Source organism: Propithecus coquereli, unplaced genomic scaffold, assembly GCF_000956105.1.
Source record: "Propithecus coquereli isolate 6110/MARCELLA unplaced genomic scaffold, Pcoq_1.0 Scaffold90, whole genome shotgun sequence".
NCBI lineage: Eukaryota > Metazoa > Chordata > Mammalia > Primates > Indriidae > Propithecus > Propithecus coquereli.
The window spans coordinates 1,683,366-1,695,230 of NW_012155285.1; positions in this window are offsets into that span (position 1 = coordinate 1,683,366).

An 11,865-nucleotide genomic window follows, 5' to 3' on the forward strand; every position below is an offset into this window, starting at 1 on the left:
GAGCCGTCCAGTCATGGCAGCCACTCCATCCGTGCATATACTGACACAAAATGACCTCAGTTTTCCTGATGTGTAATCATTCAAAGACTTGAATAGTTCTGCAGCTGTGGTGTTGGTTGGCAACAAAAGTGCACATAACATATCCTCGTGCAATCCTACTGAAAACTGTATTACATAAAAACAAGCATTGTTGCCTTGTTGTTAACATTGGTAGACCCATCGACCTGGATTGCATACCATAGTGACTATTAATCCCGTCTAACATTTGTGCCACTATATCCTCTTCTATTTCATCAATTTGTCTGGTTATGGTGCTAGCTGAAAGAGTAACACATGCCACCTTTTGAACTGCAAACTCTCCTAAAAGTTCACAGCAAATATCCTTAACAGTAGGCAGGATCAACTCTTCACCAATAGTAAAGGGCTTCTTAGTTTTAGCAATGCGGTTAGCCACTAAGAATGATGCTCTCAGTGCAGACACATTTGATGAAGTGGTGGCCTTCAATAATTGCTTCTGTTCTTCATGTTTACATTTTTTTTTCTTTTGAAAATCTCCAAAGTCTTGTCTTCTAATGCAGGGTACTTGGTCTCCATGCAGTGAAGCAGTTTTCAAGGTTTCATGGTTTCATTGGGTAGTTGGTTGCCACATATTATACGAAGCAGGCTTGGAGAATGTGAATCACCTGTTGGAATGAACCTGTAATTTAAGTAGGACTCTTGGTATTTTCCTTTAAATAAAGCTTTCATTTTGTTGGCAGTCTCAGAGTCTTCTGCTGTCTCATCATTGGGTCTTTCTCCTTTTCAAAGAAGCTCTAAAGTGACTTTTTATTTTTACTCATCTTTGCTAGGATTAGCTTGTGGGCTTAGCAAAACTGTGACTGAGAGAAGTGCACACAGTGCAGGAAAGAGGCACGGATGGAAGTGGTAAATAAAATAATGAGTGGGCCATGCACAGACTAAAATAAGTATTGCATTCTGACATAAAGCCTGCCACCAGATGCAAGTTTACAATTGAAGTAAGATGCATATTTGTCACTATCAAGCCTGCCACCAGATGCAGCTTAATTGTCACTTGCCGCTCATTCATAGGCTTTTGATATGAGTCTGCAAACAACTGATTTATTATGATCTCAGTACAGTCAAACCTCTCTGCTAATGATAATCTGTATTTGCAGCCGTTCTCTGGCACTAGCATCACTGCCTCAGTTCCGCCTCAGATCATCAGGCATTAGAGTCTCATAAGGAGAGCACAAACTAGATCCCTGGCATGTGCAGTTTACAATAGGGTCCTATGTCCTATGAGAATCTAACGTTGCCACTGATCTGACAGAAGGTGGAGCTCAGGAGGTGATGCAAGTGATGGGGAGTGGCTGTAAATACAGATGAAGCTTCGCTCACTCACCCACTCCTCACCTCTTGCTGTGCAGCCTGGTTCCTAACAGGTCATAGACCGGTACCAGTCCATGGCCCAGGGGTTGGGGACAGCAGCTTTAAAATATCCATTATGATAAATTGGTAAATGTGTTTCCTTGAGTCCTGTAAGCCACTCTACCAAATTAATTGATCTGAAAGAAGGGGAAATGGGGACCAGTATTGGTCAGAAGTTGAAGCCAGTTGGTCTGAAGTTCTGGGGGTGACTAGTGTCTGAAGCAGGGGCAGTCTTGGGTACTAAGCCCTCAACCTGTGGGATCTGATGCTCTCCCTGGGTAGATAGTGTTGGAATTCAATGGAGACACCCATTTGGTGTCTGTTGCAGAATTAATTGTTTATTTGCTGGTGTGGAGAAGTCCCCACATATTTTGGGATCACAGAAGTCTTTTGTGTTGATTACTGTGGTGTAAGAGTAGAGGAAAAACACAGTTTGAGTTTTTCCTGAACAGGGCACAGTTATCCCCTTTATGTACTGATTTCTTTTTCTTTGGATAAATACTCAATAGTGGGACTGCTGAGGTATGGTAGTTCTATTCTTAGTTTTTTATGAACCCTCCCTACTTTTATCCATAATGGCTGTACTAATTTATATTCCCACCAATAACTAACAGAGCGAAGAGACCACCCATAGAATGGGAGAAAATATTTGCAAATTTATCATTCAACAAGGGGCTAATATCCAGAATATATAAGGAACTTAAACAACTCAACTGCAAAAGAATAAGTAATCTCATTAAAAAGTAGACAAAGGATCTGAATAGACATTTCTCATTTGTATATCTTCTCAAAAGAAGATATACAAATGGCCAATAAGTATATGATTTTTGAAGTCTAAGTTGATTGTTGAATGTTTCTTTAGTGCCTCATGCTTGTGGTGTGACATTTAGTTGACTTGATATTACTCAAGTTATATCATTTTCGTTTGTTTTTTCTTTTTCGGCTTTGCAAAAATAATCCACAAATTCACTGAAAAAATTGATCCCAAACTACCAAACAGGTTATCTGGAATCAGATAGATCATACAACTAGCTGTTTTACATCTTACTGACCTTGTTGTTCTTCCTGTTTTGTTGTTGTTTTTCCTTGAACAGTTATGTTGTTGGGTCAGTTATAGCCATGTGTTAAAACCTTACAGAAAGATGGTTAAAAGAGTGGTGAGCATTTTAAAATAAAAAGTGTAGTGGAGGAAGGTGAAAATATTTACTTAATATATTGTAAAATAATCAGATAAAGGATACAGCATCTAATTTCTTTGACTTTCAGTTAAGTTCAAATGAAGAGAATTAGCCTCACCTATTTTCTGCAATGGAAAAACTTTGCTTTAATGACAATTTCTTTACCAATTGTCATACATGAAGTAAAAATTATTTTTTGGAAAAGTATAGCAAGTGCTTCTTCCAGGGAAAAACTTTGTGTCATTAGTTTTAAGAAATGTATCCAAATATATTCCATATCATACTCTGTTATGGATACTAATGGCATTTTGGAACACTGAAGGTATTCCATTTGGCAAATATTAGAGGTTGAGGACAAGGCAAATCTTAATACAAACATCTCTTGACAATATAATTGCAAAGTTCTCAGTGGCTTGTACATTACCTTGTAATTTTCTATTACTGTATCCATCAGATTTTGATATGGTTTTCCCTTTCTTTCATGTAGGACCACAACCAGCCCTACTCTCCAATGTCCTAAGGTCAGTGGATCTATTGGGATGAGATCCTGCATAATATTATTCAGACCAAGGGCTCTATTTTGTTTGAAAGAAGATGTAGGGGTTGCCACATACCCATGGAATTCACTAGTCCTATGGTGTAGTATACCACCCAGAGGCTGTGTTAACCTTTCAACAATATGTTTAAGGCACAGTGGAAGCACCAGCTTGAAGAGGATATTACGTGATATTGGGATGCTGTGGTAGGAAAAGTTTTAAGTTAGCTTCCATTATCCTTGCCTTGTATTGTTCAAGACCTACGTAATCCAAGGGCCTGTGATATGATGGCTTTTATTTCCATGATTATGCTACCTTGTATTTCAAAAGAAATGTCAAATATATAATTGAGATTCAAAATCATTTGGCATTAAGTTAAGGAGATTATCCACATGGGCCTTCCTTTCACACTAACCCTACAAATCTGAGTCTAGGAGTCAGAAACAGCCAGAGATTTAAAGCATGAGAAGGATTTGATGTGCCATTATTGGCTTTAAGATAAAGAGGGCCACATGACAAGGAAAACAGAAAGTCCTTAGGAGCCGAGGGTAGCCCCAGGTAAAAGCAAGCAAGGAAACACAAACCCAATTCTACGACCACCAGGAAATTAATCCTTCCAATAGCAAGAGTCAGCGTAAAAGTACACTCTTCCCTAGAGCCTCCAGCTGAGAGCTTATCCTGGTCAACATGTGAATTTCAGCTTTGTGATATCCTGATCATAGAACATATTATGCCACTCTTTTAACCTAAAAATCTATGAGCTAATAAATGAATTGTATTTTAAGCTGCTGTGTTTGTGGTAATTTATTACATAGCAATAGAAAATTAATACAGATTTTGGAACCTGCAAATGGAGTGCTGCCTTAACACATATGTAAAATATGGGAGTAGCTTTGGAATCAGGCAGTGAGTGAAGCTTGAATCACATCATAGAAAAAGTTTACATTGCCTGGAACAAATTGTTAGTAGTAATATAGACATGGAAGACTGCCCAGAGGGCTTAGAAGGAAGTGAATGGCACGTTATTACAATTAGGAAGAAGGAAGATTTTTCATGTGTAGTTGCTGAAAGCTTAGCAGAGTTGTCTTACTATTGCGTGGAAAGCAAAATGTATAAGCAATTAACTTGGATATAAAGGTGAGGAGACCCCCAAGTGAAGTTAAATGTTCGTGATATGCACTGATTTCTTCTTGGTGTTTACAGTAAAGCCAGAAAAGAAAGGTAAATTGAGGGAAAAACTTGTAACCGAAAAGGAACTTGGACTTGATGACTTGGATATTCTTAACTTATTCAGGTAGCAAAAGCTGCTAAAATGAAGAGAACACTTATGAAAACGTGGCACAGAGAGAAAGCAGAGAGTGTGGTGGTACATCCACAGGCTAAAATCTAAGAATGATCAAAAGGTCAGAAAATCCTGTCATACAACTGGCTGTTCCAATAAGAGTGTGCTTAGAGAACCACTAGGAAGCTTACAGGCTTTGTGCCTCAGCCAACTCAACAGGAGCCAAAAATCGGGAAGGAATTATCTCAAAAAGATTTGTGGGTGCGGCTCTTGTATAATACAGTGAAACCCAGTACAATTCATGCAAGATCACAGGTTCCTGAGAAATCCATATCAGATGGAATACTGCCAGTTTGGGCTAAAAGGGCCAGAGCATGGCGGGAAGCAGGCTGATAAAACTACTACGCTGCCAACGTGTGCTACCTTGTATAAAAAAAGAAAGGATGATTCTCAGGGCAGAACAAACAACCCAAGGGATGGAGCTAACAGCACAGAGGATTAACAGCACAGAAAATTACCGCCACACCTTGATATCTAAAAAAATCCAATATTTTCCCAACTGGTTTCAGGAATGTTTTGGGCAATAATGCCTTTATGCTTCCTGTTCGTCTTTATGAACCAGAAAGCCTAGAACTGTCATCCTATTTCTGTCCCACCATTGAATTTTGGGTGAGCAAATAATTTGTCTCTTAGTTTTACAAGTCCAAAATGGAGGGAAATTTTGTCCCAGGAGTTGTGTTTAATGGGTTATACCCAGTAACCACATCCAAGCCTGATTTAGATGATATTGATGAGATTTGGGATGCTGAGTTGATGGCGAGACCCTTGGGAAACTTAGGTGAGGGTGAATGTATTTTGCTTTAGAGAGGGACATGAATCACTGGGGCCAGAGGGTAGACTGTGGTAGGCTGAATTCTAAAATAGCCCCTAAGATTCTGTCCCTTGATTGTACGTATCCTGCATAATTCCCAGGTCTGTGACTATGATGAATTTTACTCCCGTGGTTATGTTACATGGCTCTGAAGTAGCTGATGGAAGCTAGTTCTTTTCTTATCCTGTTGCAGTACAGCAGCCCTCTGATCCCAGCCCAAATTGACTGGCTGCTATCATAGTGATCTAATCCATTGTTCTGATTACTCCAGTCCACAGTCATCGCTCTGTATCCCCGGAGGCTGGTTACATGACAGCCGTGGCTGCTTCCATTCATGTAGGGTTCTATGTCTTTGCTCTGAGCCTTTTCATATAAGTCCAGAGAAGAAACAAAAGGATCTGGAATAAAAAGGGAGAACTAGTCCTTTGCAACTGTGACATCTCCGTTTTTACACAGTTTAAGGTTTTTGAAATGCCAGAAATATGCTTCTCATTATATTTCACTTCGGTGCGGGTCTTGGCGGGGGCAGAGTCCAGCTTTCACACAGGTGAGATGCGGGACTGGCTCATAAGAAGAATCCACAGCTTTTTATTAGATGGCATTCCCCGATATTCCTGTTGAAAATGGATTTTTTTTCTTGATTCTTGTATGTTATAGTCCTGATTTCAGCCTCTGTTCTTGTTCAGTTTATGCTTTTAGATGCTTAATAGCATCTTGTGAATTCCTAAGCTGGCCTTACATTCAGTGAAATCAGAATGTGTACTTCCCTGATTTCTGGAAGAAAATAAATTTGAAAAAAGAGAGTCAGACTTGATATGTTACTCTCTTCACCTTCCTTGCCTCAAAAGGATATTTTGAGGAAGAACAGTTAAAGCCAAATTAGTTGGGATAACAATGATTGACTGTAGAATGATATGATAGTGTCACCGGCTGCTGATGTGAACACTTAGGTTCTTGTCTCCACACAATCGAAGATTGAAAGCCAGGGACACAAAAGTTTAAATCAGTGAGCAAAGAAGTTTATTAGTAAGCAATAGTACACCCCGGGTAGGAGCAGGCACATATTCAAACCAACAGTGGCCTTGGGGTTTCTGTGTCATTCCCTTTTCTCCCAGTTGGCTTCTCCTCCTTCCTGATGTTGTCCCTTCCCCGTTTTTTCTTGACCACTGGGGATGTTATCTCTTTCCTGCCATGGGGTGGGGGAGTTTTCACCTTATATGATTAGGTCCAGATGTGTTGTGGTGCCCAAAACCCACAGGGGGATGGGGGGAACTGTAATGTCATATAATGTGCCCTATTAGGTTTCTTGTGACACTTGCGGTTATCCTTTTATACTTATTTTGTTAATGTCACGGTATGTTCTCTTACTCAGCATCCCGCTTGTTTGTTCTTATATTTACTCACATCTCACTTGCCTCCTCACTTGAAAAATAGGAAAAGCAGCTTGGTAGGGGTGGAGTGTGGGGCGCATTTAGGCAGGGTAGTTGTTGTCAACAGGGTTATAAAGAACAGTCCCGAAAAAGAAATCACAATGAGAAACAGGTAACCTGCAGGGTGTGTGACTGAGAGGATTCAAGCTATCCACTGCTTAGAGAATTGTGTCCTTGTGAAATGAGATGGCAGTTGTTCCCATCTCCCCTCTAAGTATCTGTTGTTTTCCTTAGTCACCATATCTAGCCATCTGTGTCCCGAAGGAGGGCAAGACCATTCCTCTCCCAAGGCATGGGTTCCTTAACAGTCAGCGTTCTAAAGGCAGCTCTGACTTGAGAAGGGCATTCATTTGAGAGAGTGTACAGTGGATGTGAACATTAACTCCTTCCACTGGCTTGGTTCAGAGTCTATGTTGCATGCCCCAAAATTACCAATTACCTCTCTGTCTCAAACACATATACACACATACCCCAGTGTGGGTTCTCACACTTTAACAGCACAGAAAACTCTCTGAAGAGAGAAAATATATCTTTCTTAAAATATAGATTCTATGTTAGAGTTCCCTCCCTTATTTCTGTCTGTAAACAGACGAGAGTGACAGCCAATATATTTTGCAATGAGTAATTAATTATTCCACCCACCACTACTTCTCCTTATAAAGCAGAAGTCATAGTCATATTTTGCCCTAAAGAATATTTTATTTCCCTAATATACTAGTGTCATAAATCTTTTTGGGTCTTTATTCTGTAGCAAATGATCTATTATATGTCAATTGCAAATTTTGATGAGCAGCATTTCTGTGTTATTCATTCATATGCCTTACATAGATATCAAAAAGATCTTTAATAGAGTAAAATATACCATTAAAAGTTTTCTTTTAATTTCTAGTGAAATTCAGTTGCATTACATTTATAGTGTTATGTGTCTAATCTAAAAGCCCAGTAAACCTTTTAAATAAATGAAATGGAATTACAGAGGTACACTGAGAAGTAATTTTAGAATTATACATAAATTTGTATTAAAGAAAACACGGTCAGTTTACTGTAGAAGCAAATAAAAGCCGAGTACTTAAAGATTAGGGAAAAAATTACTATTCCATTAATTACTTAAAGGGAACTTTCCTAAAGAGTAAGAATTTAAAATTTAATAAGATGTCTGGAAGAGAGAGAGAATGCTGAACAATGTAGGAAGGCCATTTCGGCCATGAGATGCCACTTTAAGAAAGCTTTTGTGATGACCATGAGATAAACATGCAAGAAAAGAAAAAGGTACCATGTACTTGAAGAAGGAAATTATAGAAATTGGAATGTAAGAGACCTAAGACACATAGACAGTAGTCTATTCGTTTGTGTGTGTGTGTGTGTGTGTGTGTGCGCGTGTGTGTGTGGGGGAGAGAGAGAGAGAGAGAGAGAGAGAGAGAGAGAGAGAGGGAGAGAGAGGGAAAAAGTTTGTGAATCACAGGGTGAGATCCGTGACCTCAAGGCTCTTAAAGTCTTTTTTGGAGTACAAAACACCTATGAAGGAAAACATGAATATGTAATTCCAAAGCTTCAGACAGCATGTATAATTCAGAAAAGCTTTGTGACTAACCTAAAATTTCACTAATCCCTCCCTTATTTTGTGCTTCTCAGCACTTATATACAGTTTATATTAACTTTAAATAGATTATGTAGATTCTTGTGTGCATTTATTTGCTTCCTTAACTAGGTGACAAATGTCTCAGAGTATTCAACTCTTCCTTAACAGAAAAAGGGCCAATTGAGACAAGGAGATTCCTATAAAAAGGAACACATAAAAAATAAATTGAACTGCAGACATGAGGATAAGGGTGAAGTTGAAATCAGAAACACACACACACACACACAACACGCACACACAGAGGCATGCACACGAGCCAGTTTGGTCATGAGAAATAAGAAAAAGAAGAAATGAAAATGGAAAAATTAAGACACGTAGACTGGGTGTACCAGAGTTATTAGCTCAAAGCATGTTTGCCAAATATCATTTTGGAGGTGTTCACATGCAAGGTAATATGAAAATCAAATATGTTCATGATTCCTTTGAAGTTTGAAAATATTTGTTTCAATTGTCCCAGTTCCTTGAGCACCCAAGAATCTGAGATAAGGTAAAAATGTACCTCAATGCCATTACATTTCTTAATGTTTAAATGAAAGTACCCTCTACTGAAATAAATAATACAACTACATAATTATTAGTTTCTTTCAAGAAGAGCTTATTGGATAAGATCTGTCATAGTGTCAGACAAGCCCAACTCTTAGTGTATTAAGCTAAAAACCTTTAACTATACAAAGAATGTCAGATTGAAATGGCTGTGAATAGATATCTATCTTTTAAAAAGGAAAGCCTTATAGAACACCACTGACTATACAAACATCTTAATTTTATAAGGATAATTATTACTGAAATAGATCATATTAAATTAACTCATTTCAAGCAGGACAATATGTTTAAGATTATGTGGTTAAGATGGAATTTTTATCTTGCACATTAAATTAAAAAATTAAGCTTTAAAAAATCTCATATTTAACTAAAATGAATTATAATCATAACTCTGCAGTATTTCATAGAACCAGTAGGGATAAGAATTGATTTGGAAGAGGAGGGAGCATCATATTTTTTGTGACAAAATTATGTGGAAGTACAAAACACCACCACTCACTATTTGACTCTAATAGCAAGAAAATACTAGGTACTTTTGCCAAAAATCATAGATAATGGCTTTATCAATTTTCCCAGGGCCTCTTTTAATCTTTTGATAAAACTGTTTTTTGAAGAATTTTAAAAAATTACCATCTGCAGTTGGTTGAATAGTGTACCCCAGAAATATGTATGTTTAAGTCCTAATTCCTACTGGCCCCCACCCCCTACCTGTGGGGTGACCTTGTTTAGAAATAGGGTTTTCTGCAGATGTAATCAAGTTAAGATGAGGTCATGCTAGATTATGGTGGGCCCTAAATCCAATGACTGGTGTCTTTACAAAAGAAAGGAGAGGAAGATTTGAATATTCCATAGGCATACAGACAAAAGAATGCCATGTGAAGACAAAGACAGAAACTGGAATGATGTGTCTACAAGCCAAAGAATGCCAAAAATTTCCAGCAACCACCATAAGCTAGAAGAGAGGCAGAACCAGATTCTCCCTCGGAGTCCCCAGAAAGTATCAACAGTGTCAACACCTTGATTTTAGGCTTCCAGCCCTCAGCATGTGAGGCAATGAATTTCTGTTGCTTTAAGCCACTCAATGTGTGGTGCTTTGTTATGTCAGCCTTAGGAAATGAATAAATTATTCTAGTCAATTTTCTTTCCCTGGTTCTTAGCCCATCTAACTCTTTCAAATCCTTATCAATCTCTTCATCAGTAATTTTTGTTCTACATTTTATGTTCAGTCCTATGGACTTCGTAGGATTGCTATTTTTAATGTAATTGATATTTCATTTGGGGATCAATTTACTTGCAATTACATATATGTAAAACTTCTGACAAATGTTAAAGCCAATCAGACAGACTGCAACATAGTGGGAAGGAATAGAATGGATTGTGATAGTGGAAAAGTGTTTAAAGAATGACGCTACATATACAAGGTCAGTTAACTAGTATATTTTTCTTTGTGACAACTTTTATTCCTCTAGAAGTCACAAGTATAGAACTCTGAGAGTGAATGCTCTTTTTTTTTTTTTCTCCATTACATATATATTGTATAGTGGTGGAGTCTGGGCTTTTGTTGTACCCATCACCTGAGTAGTGTGCATGGTACCCCACAGGTAATGTTTCATTCCTCATCCCCTCCCCCACTCTCCACTTGTGAGTCCTCAACGTCCATTATTATAACACTCTGTGTTTAACTTGCCTTTTGAAAGAAAAGGGAAGATTATTTTGGAAAAAGCCTTCATATAGACTTGCTATGGACTTCACATTTGATGAAAGTAGAAGAGCTATAGAAAGTTCTAGATACTAAAAAGCAAAAATTGGGGGTCCGGAGTGAAATTAGAAGAGAATTATAAGAAAGAAATGCACTATTAGATTATAGATTGATTAAATAAGAAAAATTTTACAGAGAGTATATGAAAAACCATTGATTGGACTGGAATATTTTAAGGCAATGAATTCTTTGAAGACAAGAGAAATTTTTTTAAAGCAATTAAACTAGAAATGCTTTAGAAATTAAATAGATACAATATACAAGCTGTAAAATGAGATAAATTATGAAAATGAAGTATTAGAAAAGAAAGACAAGTCTCCTCAGTAAAAGATAAGAGAAAAAATTAAGGATCAGAGAGAGTGTACAATGGGAATGCCAATAATATCTGTTTGTAGTTTCCTTAGAATGGCAATTTCTGAAATATTATCTTGAAAATGAATAGCTTGATTGAAAATGAAAGAAAATAACATTATTATACCTATAGAAACAGTAGAGTTGTACAATTAAGAATTCTTAAATAATTTAGATTGTCTATTTATGCACTTTTTTCTTTCTACAAAGATTTTTCAATAAGAAATCAGTGATTGTATGAACTGTTGCCTTCTGTGGGAAAATTATGCATATTTGGATACCAATCTGTCACTCAAACATGAGGCATGGTGGAATAACCTACAGATGATGAGCATTGTGCTTAATATGGTGTGTAAAGATGGGAAAATCAAGTAGTATAAGTGTGGCAGATAAAATATACTTAGTATCACAGCCCTAGTTGTTTCACATGATTCTATTGATTAACTGCATAGAATTATATTTTGATTTATTATAACCTAAAAAATAAAATTCAGAATCCTAAACATGATATGTTAGACGCTTGTGATTTGTTCCACCTTTTCCTACTAGTTTCTGGGTCTCTACTTTTCCATCCTCTTATCCCCTCCACTCATAGGACCTTTGATACTATCATCTCAAACCATTTTCTAAATCATTGACGTCCTTAGCAAATATTCTCCCTTCTTCCTTGTCCTCTTGAATCAACTTTCTTTCACATTAACACTTTGCTCAATTGTTATCTCCTCTATGAGGCCTCCCATGATTTTATTATTTACTAATGTTGTTTGTACTTTCATGTCTATACCTGAAAAACTGAGAATTTCTGGAGGAAAAAGCCTACAAAACTGATGAGTGACCTCAATTTAAAT